Source organism: Pinus tabuliformis, chromosome 9 (genome assembly GCF_031772625.1).
Source record: "Pinus tabuliformis cultivar Carrire ecotype Pingquan chromosome 9, CPIR1, whole genome shotgun sequence".
Classification (NCBI taxonomy): Eukaryota; Viridiplantae; Streptophyta; class Pinopsida; order Pinales; family Pinaceae; genus Pinus; species Pinus tabuliformis.
This window is the reverse complement of record NC_142307.1, coordinates 779,960,374-779,968,990: the sequence shown is the minus strand read 5'-3', so window position 1 is coordinate 779,968,990 and position 8,617 is coordinate 779,960,374. Positions and strand designations below refer to the sequence as shown.

At 36.0% G+C, this 8,617-nt stretch overlaps 1 pseudogene; it reads left to right on the top strand.

The window, feature by feature from the left end:
- The first annotated feature begins 270 nt into the window (after nt 1–270).
- LOC149151046 (LRR receptor-like serine/threonine-protein kinase FEI 2) lies at nt 271–1,839 on the top strand (annotated as a pseudogene).
- The last annotated feature ends 6,778 nt before the right edge of the window (nt 1,840–8,617 follow it).

The window sequence follows — 8,617 nt, the reverse complement described above, 5'->3', positions numbered from 1 at the left end:
CTTTTGGGGTCTTATTGTTTAACGATGCTTCTCGCCACCAATTACATTGATAGGATGGGTACCATCCACCAGTGTGTCAATTCCTCATAAGGAACACTCTCGAACCCTTTGTCGATACAGCTGTCAGGGCTCCTCGTAATCAGTGGGATGCCTGAAAAAAGGGATTCCATGCGCCGAGTTCAGTTTGACGGCTCATGTTTGATGTGGTAGTTAGAGGAGCTACCCTCATCCTCTCCCGAAGCTACTCTCGAGCAATTGTGCAATGGTACAATGGGCGTGACTCTAGTTGTGCTTTTGTTCTTCTTATGGTACTGTTTTTTGTGCAAGAATGACAGGGTCAAGCAACCTTACACAAAAATGGAGCAACAACTCTTGCAAGAAACAGGTATGCAAATAAGTATATTTTTCCAAGCTCTTTCAACTTGCATTAACCTATTCAGGCGTGTAATTGATAAAAAGTTCTCTGGAATGTGCTATATCATAGATGCTAAGCTGGTCATGTTCCATGGAGATCTGCCGTATACATCCCAGGATATAATAAAGAGAATTGAAACACTTGATGATACTGATATCATTGGGTCTGGAGGCTTTGGTACCGTGTACAAATTGGTGATGGATGACAATAGTGCGTTTGCAGTGAAGAAAATTCTGAACAACGGGGTAAGATCAGATCGCCTGTTTGAAAGAGAGCTTGAGATTTTGGGAAGCATCAAGCATAGAAACCTTGTGAATTTGCGTGGTTATTGCAATTCTCCATCAGCCAAACTTCTTATCTATGACTACTTGCCTCTGGGAAGCTTAGACGAGTTACTACATGGTTAGTATATTGACAACACCAATTTGTGGAATTTTACTTTTCATGGAATCCTTAAAGATGACTAGTTCTGATTTTAATGTCTGTCACAATATTTTCAATGTTGTCCAGAACATAGAGAAACAGATTCAACTCTCGAATGGAGTGCTCGATTAAAAATAGCAATTGGAGCAGCTTGAGGTCTGGCTTATCTGCACCATGATTGCTATCCTTGCATTGTACATCGTGATGTAAAGTCCAGCAATATATTGTTGGGTGGCAATTTGGAGTCACATGTATCAGATTTTGGTCATGCAAAACTCTTGGAAGACGATGAGACACATGTGATCACCATTGTAGCTTGCACATTTCGCTACTTGGCACCAGGTACTGATTTCCTTTACTCCTATACCCTTCACAGGATTTAGAGATTTTGTATCACTATAGGTAGTCATATATCTTGGTCCAATTGACAGAGTATCTGCAAAGTGGGCGAGCAACTGAGAAATCTGATGTGTGCAGCTTTGGAGTTTTTTTTGCTGGAGTTGCTTAGCGGCAAACGGCCAATAGACCAAACATTTGTAATCAAAGGTTTGAATGTTGTTGGATGGGTAAGTTATATTTTCCTTTCCCCATACTAATAATAATTTAATTTTAAATTTATCATTGTATCATAATAATGACAATTTGATATTAAAATAGTTAGTTATGAAAATTTATTTGATTAGACAGCTACATTTCTAATGGAGTGTAGAGAGAATACAACTTCATTGATATAATAGAATAGAATGCACTATCATTGATATTTATCTCTATTTCAAATGCAGGTGAACGCACTACTGAGGGAAAACAGGCTGGAAGAAACTGTTGATACACATTATGATTGCACTCGCAAAGAAAGCATGGAGGTTGTTCTACAAATCATTGTGAGGTGCATAGCTTCCAATCCCGAAGAATGTCCAACAATGTACCAAGTTGCTCAAATGCTAGAAGCAGACACTATGTCTCCATGCCCTAGTGACTTTTATGTATCTAATTCAGAGTGATGGGATGAATTCAATCCCAAGCTTTCCATATCCATTTTGGCAACTAACTTCTCATTTCCGGGTTATTAGCCATAAAATCTTTATGCCCTCGGTTGTTTTGTTCTGGTTTGCTTGTATATATTACCCATTTTGGCAACTAACTTCTTTTCTCGAGGCTATTGGCCATAAACCATTTACATCTTCACTTGTTATGTTCTGGTCCTGCTTGTTGTATATATTTGGGAGCCGGTGGCTCCCTGCAGATAAAGCACTCAGTATTTTTGAGTCTTAGACTAATAGTGGTAGAGTACTATGTTATAATGCAAAGCCTTTCCATCAGCTTAAACGAAGGTACTCAGGTATATTTGTATGAGTAGGTATTTTTCAGAATCAAATGTGAGTTTTACTTTCAATTGACATAATAGTTTTTAACAACAACAAATCTTTTTTCATTTCAGCATTTTTATGTCAGGCGAGATTTGACCAACAGATAATCAACTCTTGGCAACATTTTCCATTGAATGTATAATTTTCTCGAGAACACATCATTGGTTGCAACTGGATTTCCAATATTTGCCATTATTTCTTCGATAACACATTTCTATTGGCCAAATTTTCTCAACAAACCATCCATATTGGTTGAATGTAGGTAGTAACATCCATATTGGAAGGAGAAGCAAAATTACAAACGTGCGACGCCCTAGTTAAGAAATCATGGAATGCCAGGAAATCAAACGCTGCCGAACTAGGGTTTAAGTTCTTTCTAAGGTAATTTTGTATTAGCAGTCGCGGAAATCTGTTTGTTCCCTTCAACAAATATTTTTCCATAAAACCATAAAAAGTCATTGAGTTATGCAAAACGTTTATTTGGTTACAGAGTGTTTGAGATTGCGCCTTCAGCCAAATGGCTATTCTCGTTTTTACATGACACTGACGTCCCAATCGAAAAGAATGCAAAGCTTAAGGCGCATGCTCTTACAGTTTTCAAAATGGTAAGACTTATTCCAGTTTTCAAAATAGTAATTTTATTAAGATTATTGTCAATGAGTGTAGCCAGGATTATTTATATAAAGTTTAAACTTGCTTATGTTAAAAAACAAAACAAGGACCGACTTCTTTACTACTGTGTTTGCGCAATAGATTCTTGCTTTTGTTGGGATTTTTTTTTTGGTTCTGTATATGGTCTATCTTGCACAGACACAGAAGTAAAGAAACATATGCAGAGACAGAAGCAGTTACAACATGAAGTATTATATGTTCAATAGTGCTTCTTAGATGCAGTGACAAACATTATTTCCACATCTAAGAAGCACTCCGAAACATGTATTAATTATTGTTGTAACTGTTTGTATTTTTCCATATGTTTTTTTACTACTGTATCTTGCAATATATACACTGTACAAAAAAAATCACAATCCCAAGGCATGCATGGATCTATTGCATAGGCACAGCAGTAAAGAAATAAAACACAGCAGTAAATAAATAAAACGACAAACAAAAAGTTCAGGATTTCCTCATTATAATAATTAAATAAAATAAGTTACAAATTTAAGAGGTATAAGAGGAGAATAACTAATAATAAAGATGAATATTTGCAAGAGGAAGAACTCACAACCACGATGGAAAAGAAACCAGTGATTGTCATAAAAACAAAACATTGTTTTAGTTTAATTGTAAGCATAGAGGTGGTAGTCATACTCATGAGTCATAACCAGAAATCTCATGTCCAAGGTCAAATGTATGAGAAATCGCATATAAAATGTCATTATTGTCAAAAATTTGGTATTATGCAATTGAATGCAAAAAAAAACAATTTGACATAAATAAGAAGAGTACAATTTTTCCAGCAGAAAATATGTATAAAAATAGTGATTTAATGTATATTACTTACAATGTTGCAGAGTAAAGTTTAGAAGTGTGGTTTTTAAATAGTGGTTGTAAAAACAACGTTACGTTGGCAAACATAAATGAATTTCCATGGCTAGAATTAAAATTAAGAAACAATATAAGGTAGCCAACTTGAGTAAAAGAAGCATTAATATTAAAACCAAATGGTGGAGAAAGAAACACTAATGTATATTGTGTTCATAATATTAATATACTATAATTAATATTAAATAATTAGTACAAAAGGATCTAAAGTCTATTAAGTCTATTTTGAAAAGAATAAGTATTTGACTATGACTAAAATTGGAAGGTTAATTGTAAAACTACAAATGACACAAATTCATAATAGGCTTCTTTCGAAATTGCTTTGAGATTTTGTCATTTAAGTTTCACTTCTCTGAATTTGTTACAAAGAACTTAATTGTACATAGTACATGGGTGCACCTACCGTTTTGCCTTAATTCAACATAATAGTTAAGCGTATATAAGGTTTTGTCCATCATTGTTAACATATTTTTGGTGTGCAGCGTGTGTTAAGTGGGCTCCACTAAGTGGGCTCCACTTGCTACTAAGGTCAGAAAATCACATCTTGGTCCTGGCCCACCATATTGCTATTTGTATCCAATATACATGATTTTTCATGTGTCCTATGATGTGGTGAGAGTTTGTGAGTATCTTTTGGAAAGATTTGGTTTGTAAGGATTTTGTGTTTTAAATTTGCTATTCATTAATAAAATCTGTTTTATTTATCTTATACATTAAAACACATTTAGTTTGCTAACTTTAAATTCAATAATCAAAATAAGTGGCAGGGAACGCTAGCTATTTGGCCTTGTTAACTTTATGATCACATTAAAAACCCTTATAAAACAATTTAATAAAACTTTCAAATCACTTTATAAAAGTGATTTATAAAAGGTAACGTGAAGAATTTATCTAGGTGACTTGTAAAAGGTTAAGTAATATGAGTTAATGATTTCGTTGAGCTGAGAGTGAAGAGAAGGTTTCATTGGCTCCACCACTTCACAACGTCGACTCTTCTTTTTCGGCTAGTTCCTCCACGATGTTGGCTCCTTTTCAGCAACCAAAACTATAGTTTGTAGAGAGGTTGTATGCAAATGGTCCAACGTGGGTGGTTCAATGCATTTCCTTGACACGTGATCTCTGTTGCACATTTCGATTTCATGTGGAGCCTCCTTCTAACAAATCCATGATTTCTTTCGAAGCAATATTCGTTACTTCAAGTCTTCACCAACAATAATGAAATCTTTAGACTTTCAACATAGATCTGACACCTTTTGCGCAAGGACACCTCTCAACCATGCACAAAGATCTCTACTTGTTCATGCAACCTTTGATATCATTCATAAGCAACAACTGTATTCAAAATTTACTTTGTCTCTCATGCACACTTAGCTTCTTGCTCAAAAATGTCCCTAGAAACAACCTAAAAAATTGTGGTCGAGGACCAACAACGATCTACTCTCTTGCATCAACAATGGGTTCTCTGAGTCCTCAAATTGGCAAACACGAGCTCGATCAATCTCACTTTTGTTGGAAATAATACTGAGAGGGGGGTTGAATCAATGTTTACAGTGCAATAATTTTTCATTTCCTAAATAGATTTATATATGCTACTTCTGTGAAGTGAACTTGCGTGTACATGCTACTATGATTAGAGAAACCAACGTATACCTAGAGAACTTATGATTTAGTCAATTTATCATGTGTTGAACCTTAATCAGTGCATCAGTAACTTGTTAAACGGTGCAGTAAAAACATAATAAACCATCACACTTAAGCAAAGCACATGAACACCAAGATTTAAGGTGGAAACTCAACGTGGGAGAAAGCCCACCTGCTGCTGTAGTCTCTGTTTTTTTTTAATATTAAGAAAATTTGTTTACAATCTTGTACTGGTGCATACTCATACCAGTACGTAGGTACCCACCTGCAGAAGGCTACAACATTCTTTCATTTTCCAGCTTCTACTCAAAGAGAGCTACAAACCCCTAGCTCTTGTACTAGCTAATGTGTTTACTAGTACATAGGCGCCGACTTATAGAAGGATATGACCTTCTCTCTTCCTCCAAGGACCACATTTCATAAATTTTCAGACTAGATGCTCCTTGTATACAACAATACAAGCGAAGGCCTCATTTCATCAAATTTTCATACTGGACCCATCAGAACTTTCAAACAACATCAACCAATAATCAATTAATCTGAACAGTCAGATCATTGTCAACATAACATTGTGCTGATCCCAAAAACCTGCATCATCATTCAAAACCAACTGTGACCTCAAAAATCATGCATCAGAATGTATACGCTAATTTACTGATTCCAACTTGCATGTATACGCTATTTCCCTTAACCAAACCTACGTATACCTTCAAAATTACTGAAACATAAATTTTTTGAATCAAGTCTGTACCAACCAACAATATACTGAACATCTACTATCAACTTACAGAGCTTTAGATAGGCAGTAGTAGAGATAACCCTTCTCACTTAAGCAATCAATCAATCAGACACAAAACTCCTTATGCATTCAGTTTTACATTCAGATCTAAGAAGACTTCATTGATAGACAACAATAAGATAGCAGAACTGATCAGATAGATCAGTCATTTCTGAAGAATAGGATTTTCCTTTATATACGCTACTTGGAAGAGTCGAACCTGCATGTATATGCGCCTTTACCGAGGCGAACCAATGTATAGATATGCAAATATTAACTCACAACTTCGCTGCTATTTCAGACTTCAGACAAACCCAGATCATGACATTTAAAGAATAAAATAGGTGTACGTAATCAGATCTAGCCCAACCAATATCAGATCATTCAATGATAAGTCATTTCAGGTCTCATGATCTTGATCCAACATTGAATTCAAGGTGCACAAAATATTTCAGATCAAATCACAACATAGCCCCTGCAACATAAAATATACTTCAGATAGAAGTATTCCTGAGAAACCCTTTTCACTTGCACACCCTGGCCTTATGATCTTCTCCTCCTTATATAGTTTTAGGCCTTTCTCAATACCTCAGACCAAAACCACTTAGGACCCTTGGTATTCTTCGATGGGATTAAATAGTATTTTTTCCGCTCAATATTGTGGGCTAATACCATGGTATTGACCCCTACTATTGTTTCCTCTTGAATTTCCTTTATTTTCCAAAATATACATGTTTTTCTTCTCGTGAAAGTGCGTGTATACGTATATGCTCTTTTTGTTCTATGAACCAGCATGCATACGTTCTTTTGACTAAGAGGCCCTGCGTATACATCTTAAACTGCTTTACACCATCATTTTTCTCAGTTCCATCTCCCTATTCTTCTGTACCAATGCCTTGTTACCTCTGAAATGATCTGTTGCACTGTGAGTTGCCTTTTATCTAAACTGAACTGACCTATGAGTGAGTTGCCATCAAGGACAACACTTGTATCATAATTCCACCCCCTTTGGAATTGATGGCAACCATGTTGCTGTTGATTACTACAAGCTGTAGAAACTGTGAAAGATAACAAGCAACACCAAAATACTCTCCCCCTTTGACATCAAGGGCAAAGGGCGGACCAAGATACTCTCCCCTTTTGATATACATTATGTTGTCCATGCTCCCCTCGAGTACATGCCGAGTCTACAGAGAGATGTTTCAAAAGAATAACATGACTCTATAACTCAACTGAGTGATTATGACCTCCCTAAGACTAATGACTCATACATACATCAATCACGCAACCAAGTGGGGATGCACCACATTTGACTCATCCACCCAACCAAGTGGAGATATACCAATTGTTTATACATGACTGAAATACAACAGTTATTACATCATTCATCCCATGCATAGTGTGGATACAAATTACATAATATGTCCAATAGGACTCATTCGAACATATAATATAACAGAAGGAGACATATCACACCCTAGATCTTTACATGAATTATGCAACAAATGATATAAATATTTGAAACCATAGCTAAACTCGGCAACCATAATGCCAACAATGCAAAATATGAGTGAAGGCTAATGCTCCCCGTGAACCTGTGTTACCTGTGAATTGTCAACAAGTCATTCATCAAGGTATCTTTGTAAGTCAGATAAAAATCAATGAACAAACCATATTATTGGACTATAATCATCAATATCAGACTGAGCACCCATATCAGAGTCTGACCCACTGTTTTTCTATGAGAAAAACATATATGCTTCTGTAGCCACAAAAACCCACATGTATACGCGACTATACTTCATGAAATCCGCATATAAGAACCTTCCTATGAAAACTGAATTTAATAGCAGGATGATGCAGCAACTACTCCCAACTTTTGTCTGAGATATTCAAATGTTTCTCTGGGAAGCAATTTGGTGAATATATCAGCAACCTGTTCTTTGGAGGGAACATACTCCAATTTAACCTTTTGTTCAAGCACTTGTTCTCGTAGAAAATGGTACTTAATGGGTATGTGCTTGGTCTTGGAGTGCATGACAAGATTTTTCGAAACACTGATGGCATTTGTATTATCACATAGAATGGAGATGGGTGGATTATATGTGATCTGAATGTCTTGGAATGTTTGCATTATCCAAAGTAGTTATGTGCAGCAAGATGCAACAGCCACATATTCTGCTTTAGCTATAGATAAGGCAATCAGACTTTGTTTCTTGCTGAACCAAGACACTAACTGTGAAAGAATGCACCTCCGCTAGTGCTTTTTCGATCATCAACATTTCCTGTCCAATCTGCATCTATATATGCATGAAGAGTCAGATCTATATCTTTAGAATACCGTAGTCCAAAGACTTGAGTTCCTTGAAGACATTTGAAAATTCTTTTAACTGCCTGAAGATGTGTTTCCTTTGGATTTGCTTGGAACCTTCCAACAATTCCTACTGC